This window comes from Nerophis lumbriciformis, linkage group LG01 (genome assembly GCF_033978685.3).
Source record: "Nerophis lumbriciformis linkage group LG01, RoL_Nlum_v2.1, whole genome shotgun sequence".
NCBI classification, from domain to species: domain Eukaryota; kingdom Metazoa; phylum Chordata; class Actinopteri; order Syngnathiformes; family Syngnathidae; genus Nerophis; species Nerophis lumbriciformis.
Window position 1 is genome coordinate 29,118,838 of NC_084548.2, and position 11,817 is coordinate 29,130,654.

Here is an 11,817-nt window from a genome sequence, read left to right on the forward strand (position 1 = left end):
GTAAGTTTTTACTGTTATAAAAGACAACTCACACTGGACGGTATGGTGGAGTGGTGGTGGGCTTTGACGATGATAATTATAATAATAATATTAATGGATTTCACTCATTAAAGGGGCTGTGTGCAACATTTATCTATCTTGAATTTTACACAGTATATCCTGCCCTCTTTGGCTTCTGGGACCTACTGACGTAACTACGTACGTAACACGTGCACGTGCATTAGCTTTGGGCGTTAGGGATTTGGATAGCTAGTGAATGTATATTGTGTCATTACAACAACCTGACTGCACATGGTTTGTTGCTTCTCTTGTCTGCTTCTGATTGTGAGCAGGCACTCCTTGCACGTACGTGTGGATGTGACAGTGACTGCCGTAAACACCAATTATTCTATTTAATGTTTTATTACATAAGTAATCACTTAGTAATTATGTGTGGAAAAATATAACCAATTGTAAGTTCAATGTGTTCTGTTAAACCACTAATGGTAACACAAGGTAGTATTGTATATTTGTTGGTTGTGTGATGGGTGATGAGCCAAGGAGGAATCGTCGAACAAAAAGCTTTATTTGTTTCAGCGAGCCTCAGACTGGAACTGCAGCTTCTAGGAGAAAGAGTATGGGCCTGATTACTCTTCTGCTGTACTCTCGGACCACTGTGCCTAAATACCCCTTACACGAAGACCCCCACTCTTTGTAACTCTAGCCTTGGAGCCGGCCAATCTGGACAAAGCCCAGTTTGTTGTTTGGCCAGTCAATCTTTCCCTGACCTCTTTCCTCTGATCAGTTTGAGTCGGGTGACCTCCGACCCCTATCCTCTACTTCTACCTGTAGAGCCTTCCCACCAAATGTTGCTAATGTTTTTATTATCACTCCTAAAATCCAAACCTGCATTCCTTTAGGATTTCAATTGTCCTGGAGGCCAGAGCCACCACTGATCATGAATCAATTTAAGTTTAAACAAGTTGAAAAACTTATTCGGGTGTTACCATTTAGTGGTCAATTGTACGGAATATGTACTTCACTGTGCAATCTACTAATAAAAGTTTCAATCAATCAAAAACTCTCTGGACGGGCTGTGATGGACATCTGCACCCAAAGCTATCTAAGGACAAATTTCCTTAATGACTAATCCTCCAAAAGATTGTGTGACCAAATACAAATACACTCTAGTTCGCAATCATATAAGAAAATTGTACACGGTATAATTCACCATATTAGCCAATTATGTTTTTGTTATAATTTTTTGCTCAGAAAACTGTGAGGAAGTTGCAAACAGCCCCTTTAAGCACCTTTTTTGGAGTGAACCAAAGCACTTCACACAAGAACCCATTATTCTTTCACTCCTCATTCATACTTCATGGTGGTAAGCAACATCTGTAGCTGCATCTGCCCGAGGGAATACTGACGTAAATTAGGCTGCCAATTTGTGCCCTCTGTGTCTCCGACCACCACTAAACATTCATTCACATTCCTACACCAGTGTGGGCTGCACTGGAGGCAAGGTGGGTTAAGTGTATTTCCGAAGGACACAACATTAGTGACTTGGATGCAAGGGAGATAGGTTTGAACCACCAACCTCCAGTCTTTTGAAGATATGCTCTACAGCCTGACACTGCCTCCCAAATCATGATTTGTGTGTTTTGAGGTGGAGGAGAAACTGGAAAGAGGGGATAAACAAAGTAAGTCAACATTTTTTTCTGTGCTTTTACTCATTTGACTGAAAACTGGAAAATGTAGGAATGGTTAGTATTTGTGTTTTGTTTTCAGGGATCCAGGACAGTGCCGAACATGTCTGCAGTGATGCTTGCTTCACTGGGCGGAGCCTCATCTCGCAGAGGAAGCAGTGACACGTCAGTCTCTCTGGAGATGGAGTTATCAATCAGGCAGATGATGGTACCAACATTTTACTCATTCATTCAGTTACAGATCGATTGTCTGCCAATGTTCAATGAAATGCAGCTACAGCAGATACAGCTGTTCTTTTTTGTAGTTTGTGAGGTAAACATTGATTGAAGAGATGTGCTACCTCATCTGACTGTGAGTCGCTGTGGTTATTTTCATTGCCTGAGATACAACTACAACTTTTGTTATGCGTTAAATCGCAAACATAGTTCAAGTTACGAGCCACCAAGCTGATAAGTGGCATAGCTAATGACACAGTTAACACCATAAGATCCTTCCCTAAACATCCAGTATAACTTGCTTGCACTAGCTTATAGAACTAGAGAAAAAGATAACTTTGTTTTCCAACCATTGGAAATCAAACCTTTAGCAGCAGTCCAGCTTCCACAGCCTTTCTGCGGACAACCTTTTGCTGCCTGAAGCTGCTATGGGTGTGTGTTTTTTTTTATTTATCTCTGCCGTGTCCTCTCTCCCACCTCGTAACTTTCCCAGCACATACATTTATTCTCTCCCACAACAGAGAGTATGAGAGATAGCATAACTAGTAAAATCTTATTTATTAACGCAATTGCTCGCTGCGAATATCCTTCCCTCGTTGGTAACTTGTTTTTTTGTAATGTTGGATCCAATGAAACGGGAAGGCGGCAAACAGAACAAGGGATTAAAAATATTTCTCAGTCCTCTTCAGTTTGCTGGAAAATATAAAAGCTTTGAATTAATATTACTGTATTACAAAACACTGGGGAAGTGTTCATGAGATTGCTGGCCTTGGTTATTTTCCATTATCTACCTACATTGTTACATTCATAGAACTACTGTACCGTAGTTTGTATTACTATTGTTTTGTTAAAATTGTGCTTTTCTGGGAGGGCCAAGCACAGATTAAATTGATTGCAATTCATTTCAATGGGTGGGGCTGTAAGTATTCCAAGTTACGAGCTTGGTTGTGGAGCGCGATGTGTTCATAGGCGTGGTTGGGAGAGTGGCCGTGCTAGCAACCTGAGGGTTCCTGGTTCAAACTCCACCTTCTACCAACCTAGTCCTTGAGCAAGACACTTCATCCTTGCTCCTGATGGGTCGTGGTTAGGGTCTTGCATGGCAGCTCCCGCCATCAGTGTGTGAATGTGTGTGTGAATGGGTGAATATGGAAATAGTGTCAAAGCACTTTGAGTACCTTGAAGGTAGAAAAGCGCTATACAAGTATAACTCATAACCCATAGGTTGAGGTACAACTGTGTGTCTCTTGTTTACAGTGGCAATATGTTTGAGTACAGTCATGTATATGCCAGGCTCCGTTTGACTGGTGAAATGGAGTCATGGGACAGCACCGGCTGAAAGAAGTGTTTCTGATAAGCCTAAACTAAAATAAATGTAGTTGCAAGAAGTAATGAATAAATGAGATAAATGTAGTAATTAGGATGAAATTCAATGTAAGGTAGTAAACATAGCATTTGTTCTTCACAAAAAGTAAAGATAAAAGTATGTCGCATTAAAACTACTATGACAAGTACAATGTGTCTAAAAAGTTATTTAAGTAAATAAAACAAAGTAAATGTAGCGAGTTAACATACGCACCTCTCTATATATCACACGGTACACATTACAAGTGAGAGACAGGAAGTGTTTATGGTAAACAAACACAGTCCATTGTTTAGCTAGCGGGGAGAATCCAAAGCTTGAAAACCCTGTTCCAAGGTATGCTGCTTAGGAAGACTTCCAGTGAAATACATAAACAAAGACAATTAGATAAGATGAAAGCAGTGTGTCGTATTTTTCAGTAGGGATGGAGAACAGCGCAACAAAACAATAGCTTGTGTAATCCGCCTGGCCAAGCTACTGCTTCCCTGCCAGGGGCTCAAACATGGGTTAGCTGAATAATGTTGAGAGAGCGCTAGGCATCGATGTCCAGGGCAAACTCTTTGGGCATCAGGTAATGAATTTTAACAACGTACTCTGCCACAGCCACACTGGTTGGCCTTCGTTACACTAGCAGTCATTTAAAAACGACAACATTCAAGCTGTTTACATAAAAAATACACAATTTTATGTTTTTGCATTTTAATCTCATAGTGGCACAGGGATTAGTGCAAGTGCCTCACAATACAAAGGACCTGAGTTCAATTACGGGCTTGGGATTTTTCTGTGTGGAGTTTGCATGTTCTCCCCGTGACTGCGTGGGTTCCTTCCGGGTACTCCGGCTTCCTCACACCACCAAAAACATGCACCTGGGGATAGGTTGATTGGCAACACTAAATTGGCCCTAGTGTGAGAATGTGAGTGTGAATGTTTTCTGTCTATCTGTGTTGGCCCTGTGATGAGGTGGCGACTTGTCCAGGGTGTACCCCGCCTTCCGCCCGAATGCAGCTGAGATAGGCTCCAGCAACCCCCGCGACCCCGAAAGGGACAAGCGGTAGAAAATAGATGGATGGATGGATCTCATAGTGTACCCAAAAATGAACCCCAACCATGACCTTAAGACTAAGGTATGCACCAAACAGTGATGAGGACAGTGATCGTTACACGGCCATTTCAGGTGAAGTGGCCCATACTGTGTGGTCACGTGAATCCTGTGCTCCAAAAGAGGTGGATTGCAAAATGAATTTCCTGACAGGTTGATCACCTGAATTAGGGCGAGTAGAGGCGACAATGTGAAGGAGGGTAGTAAGGACTTAAAGTTGATTTTTTTCTATCATTAGAGATGAGCTGGATGAGATCACTTTCCTATCCGTCTACAACATGCTGGTCAAGGGTCTCAAAAGAAAGTATTTTAAGATGCAAACAAGTCATTTCTCTGTGTGATTGCTTATTCAATGTGTCAGGACTGTCTGGCGGAGACGGAGCAGAAGTATCAAAAAGCCACTGCTTGCATTGGTCAGCTGTACAACCAGAAGTCAACTTTAATATATCAGGTGGAAACGCTGCAGGAGGACCTAAGGGACATGGAGGAACTGCTGTGGGAAGCGCGACAGCACTGCGATGAGCTCACAAAGGTATGTAGTTAGGCAGACGATAAGTAGTAGGGCTGTCTTCAACTAAAGATTTTTATAGTCAAATCTGATTTGGTAGATTTTCCTGGAGCACTGAGAAGTAAAACTTGGTTTTCGTAGGTGAACCTAAGGTAATATCAGTGTTTGTTGAGGGAGGACTCCGGCCCGAGCAAAATCATCAAAGTTACACCTCTGTGCCGAAGCGGAAAATCCGGCGAGTGCCAGTGATGCCAGCGGAGGGCTTTGGTCCAGCTGAGGCGCGTTGTAGCACAGCGAGCTCTGGTGGCGGCAGGTTCCATCTCAGAACATTGTCCCAACACACTCGCTGTACTCAAATTGGGAAAGGGGGCAGGGGTTCAATATCCGGCATTTCGACTGTGAGGGTGATAGTCGACTATTTTAAAACACCCCTTGACAGATAGAACAGAAAGACAGACGGGCAGATAGATATCAGTCGGTCGGTTGGTCGGTCAGAAAACGTTTCAAATTCATCTCATGTGTTTGCAGGTGTACAAGCGTGAGCACAAGCTTCACAGGGTTCTTTAGTTCCAGTTTAGGGAGATGAAAAAGATGAGACTGACCAAATAACTTCTGATAATCCGTCCAACACATAAACAATTCCATCCCATACAAATCGTGCTCACAGTAATCCTATGCTCAGGAATCACGTGACCTTGGTATAACGCAGTCATGTGGCGCAGCATGTTGACTTAAAACAAACATACTGTGACTTTTCTTCTCTCTTCCTTTCATGAAACCAGGAAGCGTCACACTTACGAGCACAAGCTGATGTCAGCTCTCAGGAGGTGTTTGACCTGCAGGAAGCTTTGCAGTGGAAGGAAAAGAAGATTACAGTATGACCTGATAAAATAATAACAAGTACAGGAGGTCCTCGATCTGCACACGAGTTCTGTTTTGACTCTGCAATATAAGTGGCGTTTTGATGTAAGTGGGAACTTATAGCTAAAAGATATCTAAATTACTACTAAGTCAGTCATATTGTACTCTTCATAAGTCCATATAGTTGATGATTGGCTGTCCTGCCTGTTAATAAGTGGAAACTTAGTCTACTAAACTAGAACACAACTACATCAATTGAAATGACTAAAACTAAAATACATTTTTGTCAAAAGACTATGACTAAAACTAAATGAAAAACTGCTGTCAAGATTAACACTGCTCTGCCCTTGTAGTGAGGGTGGTGAAAACTTCTCAGAAGGGGAAAACAAATCGCAGCAAGGAGTGCAAATGTTGGACCGACCTGTGAAATCGCATCCACTTTTCAATACACTGAGTGCTGAGTGAAAGGCTGTGAACTAGGCCGGCCAGGCACAGGAAATTATGGAGCCATGCTACAAAATCACCATACATAAGCAAAAGGGCGTGGCCCTGGCGGCATGGGCACCGATCCAATTCAGGAAAAACCAGCAGCCCATTCTAGCATTTACCCACAAGCAAGGCCGCCTTAATGCACGGGCTTACCTGGGACAAAACACAAGGGTCCCCCATAAGGTTAAGTTGGCCTTGCCCACGAGAAGATGGTTCATTCACCAATGGCACAAAATCCATGACCAGGAGGATCGGAAGCGGGTGAGCGTGTGTGCGCGCCTCACTCAGTGTGGCACACACCCACAGGTGTGATTAACTTGGCATAATGCACCTGATTTGATGGGGTTGTAGTCATGTGGTAAGAGGGTCATTGAAATGAAAATGGAACAACTCTTTAGTTGTATTCCTGTGGTTGTCTTGCACACTGAAAGAGAGAAACAAAAAGGGTCATTAATGAGACCACTAAGCAGATGGTCACAATATTTGAACAGTAAACAACCAAAGTTGATCTCTAAACTTTTGAAGTATTTGTCTATTGTTTAATTTCACTTCACTATAATTATCTTTGACGCATTGTCTTCAGAGGAGTCTGCCTCACAATTAAAAACATCATAAAGTTAAGATACAAGATGAAGTTAAATATAAAGGGGCATTGTGCTTCTTCAGTGTGGTGACACATTACAAATTAAGTAATTAGTTCCCTTTTCTCTATGTTTAGCATTGATAATTTATGGGAGCGCGTCATAACCACAAAATGTTTTAACACGTAAAATTAACTTGAGGACCTCCTATATGCAGATTTAAATTAATACTGAATGTTTTATTAATAACCTGCCCTATCTCTTATCCCTTCCGACCACTCGTCTTTCACGTCAGGCATTGGAGCGTGAAAAGGAACTCTACGACATCATTCGGATGGAGAAAGACAAGCTTAGACTTGAGGTGATCAACCTCCGAGATGCTCTCAAGGTACAGAAGAAGCCGCTCAATGGAGTCATTGCGTCATATGACCTGCAACTTTGTATTGGAAAAAAAAAGAACTGGTCTCATTTAACAGTTTGTAAGGTTAAGTGCTCAATTCACTGATCAATCATTAATTTCTGATCATTTTCCAAACAGAGACACACATATGTCATTCCCCCTGGGGTCACGGTCAGTAGGGGGACGGGATTGGCTGAGGCTGAGGATCAGGTCAGCACCAGCTCTGCTTCGCAATTAGCGATGGTCGCTCCTAGCAGCAGACAGACAATGTTAGGTACGAGTCTACTGACAGACAATACAGATGATGATTGAGTCAATGACATTGTTAATATATGAATATGACCATGAAATGGTCATGGTTAATTCCAATTAACCTAATGGAGGAATTTTTGGAGAACTTCACTCGCTTTTTGCTGAGCATCCAGGTTGATTCCCTCTGCTCCTTCACTCGCTACTAGTCCGTGCTATGTGCTCCAATGTATTCTTCATATTCTTACAGGGAACACTGGAGACAAAACATCCCGCCGCTGTCAGATTCATCAAAACAAACAGTCCCTTGGCTTCATCTCCGCCAGCAACCGCACCCAAGCTCCAAATGATAGTAAAAAAATGACAAGAAAAAAAGGCAGTGCAGGAAGAAAAATCGATAACAAGACAAGAGCAAATGGTCATTTGGGGAAATCACTCTCTGGACTGAATAGACGTGATGTTCTACCCACAAACAGAACATTCAAAAAGCAGAGTGACAACACTGAGCATGAGTGGACATTACCGGAGTCACCAGAGGAAGCCAGTCGCTCCAAACATCAGTTTGAAGGCCACACAGAACATCAACACTACCTCTCATATGTTTGGAGGACTTCAGTTAGAAAATTGCAAAACACAAGACTCACTAAACCTCAACTTGGCAGGGACGCGATCTTAAGACACAGGACTGTCCTATCCAGGAGCTCAAAGTACCTGCAGAAAACCCATCATGTCACCTCAGCTTTGTCACAACGACACAAAGATGAAAAGTGCATGGAAACTCGTGAGGAAGAAAGAAAACCCAACTGTTTAGAAGAATACAACAAACATAGTTCATCCATTAAAGAACTCATAGGACAACTTCTTCAGCACACAACGTTGGCGTATGACATTTATCATTGGAAAGATCCTGCGATAAACCAGCAGCTCACTTTCTCAACACCATCTGAGATGAAAAAGAACACCTATGAGGAACCGTCTTTCCCAGTAAGTGTAATAAGTCAAGAAGACCAAGATCTTCCTGCAACACATGAGCTGGAAGTAAGAGCAGATACGTCTGAGATCATGTGCAAAACATGTCAAAAGACAAACTGTCTAAAGAGAAATAGATGCTCAACCGACTTAGTTTTTGTGGATTCTTACTTTGCACCTGAAAACTTCATTACATCTGAACGCTCTGCTGCTGCCAGTCAGAGTCAACCGCGAAACACTTTTTTTGAGCACATCAAAATCTTATCAGTTCCACACAGGCTGCTGATGGATGTCCGAGAAGGAAAACTTCTTGACCAGCAACACTCTGGCCAGTTAATGGTCACATGTATGCAGGCTAACCAAGAACCCTCAGCGGATGCCATGGACAGTTGTGAGGAAGCTAGTGAAGAAACAGAGGTGCCATCGGCTTCAGAAGACACAAGTGAGAGAGGAAGGGAAAAAGCAAAGCGAAATATCAAGAAACACAAAAACAATGCAAGCTCTCATAGTTGATCGAAGTATCGATTTTGAGGAGTACTATGTCATATCTAAAGGATGTCAGCACAAATTCAGTTGACAAATTTACAGGTTTATTAATGTGAGTGGAAGTGCTTGTTTGTATATACCTGTGACCTTAACACCAAATGCAATTGGTTTGATTATCTTGTTTTAACCTAAAGTCATATGCTCTAATCATTTGATCATTATGGGAAAAATAAAGTGACAATTATATTTTTGATGTTGTTTTATGTGTCCCATTTATTTGTTTTGATAAAATTCAAGTACATTTGAAGTCCTACCTATTCACTGTATTTGTATCTGAAGTACCCGCACTATCCACCGTGAAAATGTGCTCTGTATAATCACCTGTTTTGTCTGAAAGTGTAGTTTAGAGAAATATTTGATCTTGAGTTTATAATCCTCCATATTGGCAGGCAGAATAATTCATTAATTCAGCACAGCATTAAAAACCAAGTTGATCTTTTTTTTGCTATGCGGTGTCTGTCTATCTGTGTTGGCCCTGCGATGAGGTGGCGACTTGTCCAGGGTGTACCCCGCCTTCCGCCCGATTGTAGCTGAGATAGGCTGCAGCGCCCCCCCGCGACCCCGAAGGGAATAAGCGGTAGAAAATGGATGGATGGATGGATGGTTCTTTAGCACCCCCCTAGTGGCTCCCTGAAGCTTTTTCAGAAATTTATGAAAATGGAAAAAATGGGAGAAAAAACATATTTTTTGTTTTCATATAATTACAATAGGAGGACAAACATGACACAAGCCTTCCTATTTGTTAGAAAGCCCATTCTTTAATATGTTTTTATTTATGCTTCATTGATAAAATTATTTATCGAGCACCGTTTTTGTGCTACTACTTTGGGGAGGGGGTCCATGAACGCACTGTAGTTGTGTGGCCTGTGACGCAGTTACATCAGGGGGAGCTACCGGTCAATCAGGGAGGGTGTGTCACTCGATTGCGAGGCATTAAAAAAAAAAAAGAAGAAGACAGCCTGGCGTTTCCTTTAACATGGACACACATCTATACCTTTGGTAATTCTAAGCCAGTCATTTCCAGGCTTTATCTCAGCCTCTGAGAAGTGTCTGCTTTACTGATGTTTTCCAATGTTGTAAAAATGGGTAGAATAATTGTTGAATTTTAACATTTCTGTCAACAAAGATTTCCGTCAGCCTGCGACACATGTTTCTTTCTGCACGGCGTGGTGCCAGGCAGGTGGCTGTTGCATACAAAACAAATACCTTTGCAAGCAGATATTCTCAAACATGAACAACATCAAATCCAAATACCACACCCGCCTTAGAGCTTGCAGTCTGATATAGCTAATACAAACACTTACATCATGTGTTGGCTTCATTATAAGACTTGTAAAAAGCTTTTAATTTTCCACAAATCTCGCTGGCCAAATCGTCAAACATACAATGGAAGGACAATGGTCTTTTTGTGTTGCGATGCCTACAAACGAACAACTGTACCCGCCACCACTGACCGATCCAGCTCCTCTCCATTACCTAACTGACCTTGCGGCAGGAGTTCAGGATTTCCAGACGGTCATCATTCTGCATGACTCAGACCACATGGTGCTGGCTCAAGTGACTGCTCCTGCCAACATCTTCCCACTGTTGACTACGGTGCTGGCCCACCTGTGGGCATCTCATAAATATGACCTTGGTTTGCTTAAAAATTGAAACCCAGTCAAAATCACAATCTGACTACAGACCAGCCAGACAACAATATTCGCTCAGACCTGACGATGAACGGGGCATCGCGTCTGTTTTCTACATGTTGATTTTATTCTGCTCATTCTGTGCAACAGGACTTTACTGACCTGACCTGACTATGAGTCCAGTTCACAACAACTCCGACTTTTGATTTAGTAACCCTGAAAGCACTGCAAGACTTGGATGCTAACATCAGCCATAAGTATTTTTGGCACAAAAGGTACAAGACTGTCTACTATAAGTCCCCAAAAGAACAAGTGCCACCTCCAGCCTCTACAGGATGCTGGGTCTCGAGGAAACAATACTGCCACGACTAGAGCTAACCATGCTGGTTAGGCCCATTCCAGTTAGCACAGGCCACTAATTACGGCCTAGAAGTTTGATGAAGCAACTGATGCCACAAATCTCAGTGCACGATGGCAGACGCGCCAACTGAATGATCTTTAGGAGAAGTCAGAAAGCACCTGAGAAAAATTGTAAATAACTTACAAAATGAGGTACGAAAAGAGAAAATACCAATAGAAAAAAACTATTGACAATGAATAATAATAATAATGTGACAATCTGTCACATCACGTCTTGTTATGTTTCCTTAGTTTGTGTTTATTTCCTGTGTAGCGCTCTTATATTTGGTTCCTTTTCCTGCATGTCTCCCTGAGCGCTATTTCCCCTCACCTGCTGCTGATTGGCAGCCTGGCCACACTGGTAGTGGTTATCAATCTGCTGGCTTCTATTAATGCCTACATTGCCTGTTCGTCAGGGCTCAAGGATTGTTTCGGTTACTGACTTATAGCTCCATGCTGTGTGCATGACTGCTCATCCTGTTATAAATATTATGAAATACTTGTCTTACCTGCACGTCATCCTACCGCAGCCATGCGAGTCTGTGACAAATAATTACCTCTATTATCAACAATACAGTTGTTTCAAATGCAATAATAGATATATGTAATGATAACTTGAATTACAAAAGATACAGATAAATGGAGGGGAAGAAAGAGAAGTGAACTGTATTAACCTTGTAGATTGGTATAGTAACAATAGCTTAAGCTTTGTCAGTGTGCCGTATTTTACCCAGTTTACCGTAGGGGAACAACGTTAATATATGTTTGATGAAACGTGATTATATGCATGAGTGTATGTATGCATATGTGCTTGTGTATGTACA